General features: G+C 40.2%; 1 non-coding gene across 1 annotated transcript; it reads right to left on the bottom strand.

Moving 5' to 3' along the window:
* Nucleotides 1-2,444: 2,444 nt before the first annotated feature.
* LOC149837805 (small nucleolar RNA R71) lies at nucleotides 2,445-2,547 on the bottom strand. Its single transcript, XR_016432288.1, has one exon. It is a non-coding gene; the product is annotated as a small nucleolar RNA R71 (small nucleolar RNA).
* Nucleotides 2,548-4,639: the final 2,092 nt, after the last annotated feature.

Raw genomic sequence — 4,639 nt, forward strand, 5'->3', positions numbered from 1 at the left:
TTAGTTCGAGTCGAGTCAAACATAGCTCGAGCCTACCTAAACCAAACCAAACCTACCCAAGTCACAACCAAGCTTCGTTGAGTCAACCGAGTGAACCCAAACCCTAGCATTTGTTCTTTAGTGAATTAATTTCATTTAGTATTATTTATTTTGATTTTTATACTAATTAGTTTCTTTATCTAATTTCTTTTTAGTGTAGAAGTGTGTGTACGTATATCGTATTTGTTTCGTATGTGTGAAATGTGTTTGTGATTGTTTGATTGGTAGTTAGATATTATTTACTTAGTAGTCGGATTGCATCTTAGTGTTTAGCATAGTTTCATTTGCATTGTTAGTTAACGTAGTTCTAGTCATAAGTTGTTTATCGTGTTTTGTTCATCGTGTATTTAGCGTATTCGTAATAATCATCTGCATATACACTGTTATTCAGTGTCATTTAGATTGTATTAGGTGTAATTTGCATTTGATAGTGTTTAAATAGGTTCATAAAGTGAATAGTGCACTCAAATAAAAACCCGATTTTTGCCCTGTCGCATCAGCATTATTTTCTGTGCAAAAATTCTGTGTTTTCCAAAAAATTTTGTTCTATTCACTTTATTGACGTGTTATTTGACTGCAGACCAAATTTCAGTTCATTCAGAGTTGATTTGGTCTGATTTTTAAGCGTTTTGCGAAAACCGCTTTTTCTGGATTTCAAATTACAGGACTTTCGATATCCTGATTTTTCCCAAATTTGAAACGCTTATACCTGGAGTTCCAGATACTGTTTTTCAATTCTGTAAAAACTGTCAGTTTGTTTAATCTGTCAGTTGCAGAACAGAACAAATTTCGGGAAAATCGGACCTCGTTTGCCTTGTCAAACAGTGGTTTTTTGATAACCTGTCAGAATACTATTTTACCCTAGTTAGGGGCAGTTTCGTAATTTTCTCAATTTCGGCATTTTAGACCTGTTTTCAGTAGTTTCTGCATTTTAGGAGTTGCATACTCATCATACAGCATTATTAGAATTAATTTAGTTAATTTTAGACTTAGTTTAGTATTTTATTTAATTATTGTTTGATAAGTAGCATTTGTTTTATTATTTTCCTAAAATGAGAATTAGTTTTAGTTATTGTTTGCATTGTTAGTATAGAATACTAACTTTGTATTTTTCTGCATTTTTAGGTTGAAAGCATATTTAGTTTCCAGGGTTATTTTTCAAGTGCGAAGAACGAATAGTGGGCGAAAAGATGAAAATACCCTTGGTGTGGAGCAGAAGATTTAATTACTTTTTCATTTTCCTTTTATTGATTAATTGTAGTTGTATTAACTTTATAGTTGTAAACTGATATTGTTAATTAATAAATCAAATTTTCTAGAAATACCTTAATTTAATCCTGTTTCCTGAGGATTCGACCCGAACTTACCACTTTGTGGAAAGTCGGTTTTATATTTTTGGTTGACGATTTTCCAAAGTTTATTGCAAATACTTGTTTTAAAAAGATCATTGCAAAATATCAACTAAATTTTGGCGCCGTTGCCGGGGAACGGCGAATTAATTACTTTATTTCTTAGAGTTTGATTTATTAATTTGTTTTAGTTAGTTAATTAGTTGTTTTATTTTTAGTTAGTAGGATTAGTAAGTGAATATAGGATTAACATAGTTAGTAAATATAGGATTCATGTTCTGTTCTTTCTAGGATTCACTTGAAATTCATTCTGCAAGGAGCGATTAGACAGGTGGGTTTTAGAAAAACTTAGTTTGTGATTTCCTGTATTTATCTTTTCAGTACTTTAGAGTAGTTTAATTTGTTATTTCATTTACTTAGTTAGATCATTCTGACATAATTAGTTTAGCATATTTGTTTAGTAATTGTCTATTTTGTGTTATTTACATTTTAGTACCTGTGTTAGTTTATTTTTTATTTTTAGATTTAGGTCGTTCGCTTACATCTGGTCTTAGTACCAGTGTATGCAGGGGCGACGAGGTCTAGGAACCCCATTACACCCATTTGTTGACAACCTAGAGAGAATTTTACATTCTCATCGAAGTTCGGCAATAATGGCTGACATGGATCCTCCACCTCCACCCCTAGTTCATTCACGTCCTCTGCGGGAATACTTCATTCCCACAGACTATGTTCAGGCATCCTGCATTCGGAGACCCGATGTAGGAGCGCCTCATTACGAGATTAAGGCCAGCATTATTCAGATGCTTCCATCCTTTTATGGCCTTAGTCATGAAGATCCCTACCGACATTTAGATGAATTCCTCGAAATCTGTTCTACTGTTAAGATACAGAATTTCGATGATGATGCGTTGAGGTTGACTCTATTCCCCTTTTCATTGAAGGACAAAGCTAAGTATTGGCTAAAGTCCTTAGATTCTGTAGAAATAGAGTCCTAGGATCAGTTGCAACAGGAGTTTCTTCGGAAATACTTTCCCATTGGTCGCACAAACCAATATCGTAGAGCCATCACTAGCTTTTCAAAGCTAGATGGTGAGCGCTTTCATGAGACCTGGGAGAGAATGAAGGATCTCCTCAAGAAATGTCCCCATCATCAGGTGCCGAAATGGCAACTGGTGCAGAGCTTCTACGATGGATTGTCTGACAAGAATCGTCAGATGATTGACTCTTCATGTGAAGGGACATTCATGCTGAAGAGCGAGGATGAAGCATGGAGGTTATTTGATATATTGGCCGAGAATTCACTCTACCATGCTTTGAGTTCTCATTCGGATAGAGCCACACCCAGCATTCAGAAGAAAGCTGGTGTTCTTGAGATTGGTCCATCTACTGCATTACAGTGCAAGGTAAACATGATTGCTCAGAAGCTGGACCAGCTTCTCTCAGGACCATCCACTACACAGCAGGTGTGTACTCTTTGTGCCAGTCTGGCACATGAGATCACTGAGTGCCCTTCGGCAGCTCAGTACCCTGAATTTGTTCAAGAACAAGTTCAGGCAGCTCAGGGTTACGTCAGACCGCCAAATAATCCATTTTCATCGACATATAATCCGGGTTGGCGTAACCATCCCAATTTTTCATGGAAAAATCCACAGTCTTCCATGCAGATGCCTACATCCTCTCAGCCAGTTCGGCAACCATCTTTTACTCAGCCATTCCAGAGACCGAGCTATTCTCAGTCTTCTTCTTCTTCAGTTCCTCCCCCGATTCAGCAGGAGTCTACCCCGCAGACATCTTTTGAGGAGAGACTTCTCCAGGCATTCCAAGAGGTGAAAACCTCTAATCAGAACGCCTTCGAGAAGTGTAGCCAGATTTTGAGCTCGCATACGCAGTCCATTGCAAAGTTAGAATCGCAAATGGGATAGTTAGCTGAGGCTATTAGTAGGAGACTCGAGGGTACATTGCCGAGTCAGGCTGTCATGAACCCGAAGGGCAAAGACCAGATGACTGGAGGCCTGTTTCATACTGAGACACAGCAGCAGGCCAAATCTGTTATGGCCCTGAGCAGTGGACGTGAGTATCACGTCGAGAGCAGAGAGCGAGAGAGTAGAGAGAGGATCGAGGAGCCAGAGACCATTGTTTCACCTACGTCGGCTCAGCCATCATCCCCATCCCCATCCCCATCCCCATCCCCATCCCCATCATCATCTTCACCATCATCATCATCTTCATCCTCAGAGAAGAAGAAGGATAGGAGTGAGCCTTCTCACAAAGAGGAGGAACCAGCAGAGTATATTCCCCCACCACCCTATCCCAAAGCATTAGAGTCTCCCGGGTTTAGAGGGAAGCAAGGTGCGAAGATCCAGGACATGCTTGATATATTCAAGCATGTGCAGATCAACCTATCTTTGCTTGATGCGATTCAGCAGGTGCCGGCATATGCCAAATTCCTGAAGGAGCTATGTACGCAGAAGAGGAAATCTAGCGAGTGAGTTCCTAACAGGGTCCATCTAACTAAGCATGTGAGTTCAGTACTTCAGCATCAGACACCACCAAAGCTCAAGGACCCTGGAGCCCCTATCATTGCGTGTACCATAGGAAACATCCGGATAGAACGCGCATTGCTCGATTTTGGAGCAAGCGTAAACATTCTACCCGGGTATTTCTTTGATTCTTTCGGGCTAGGGGAGATGAGATCGACTCCGATTACACTGCAACTGGCAAATCGTTCTGTCAAGGTACCGAGAGGTGTCTTGGAGGACGTGCTAGTTAAGGTGGATGACTTTTATTTTCCAGTCGATTTCATTATTCTTGATATGGAAGGAGTAGACAGCCAGCACCAGACTCCGATTATTTTAGGCAGACCATTCTTGGCGACTGCCAATGCGTGCATCAATTGTAGAACCGGAGCCATGGATCTCTCATTCGACAATCGGAAAGTAAAGCTGAATATTTTAAATGCTGCGATGGGACCAACATGAGACATGGACTGCTTTCATGTAGATATTGCACATGAGTTAGTAGAGGAGCAGCCCGAGTTGTACATTACTGAGGATTCTTTAGATTTGTACCATATAGAGAAGAATAGCGGTGTAGATAGTGTAGATGTGTCTAGAGTGTCGTCGGAGAGACCACCTTGGGGAGCTGTCAGGGAGCCTCTTCCACCACTTGCGGAGACCCCCGCCAAATCGTCGATCGAGTCACCTCCGAAACTTGAGTTGAAACCCTTACTGGATTCACTCAAGTATGCA

This window comes from Nuphar pumila, chromosome 5 (assembly GCF_984573655.1).
Source record: "Nuphar pumila chromosome 5, dmNupPumi1.hap1.1, whole genome shotgun sequence".
In the NCBI taxonomy this organism is placed as follows: Eukaryota; Viridiplantae; Streptophyta; class Magnoliopsida; order Nymphaeales; family Nymphaeaceae; genus Nuphar; species Nuphar pumila.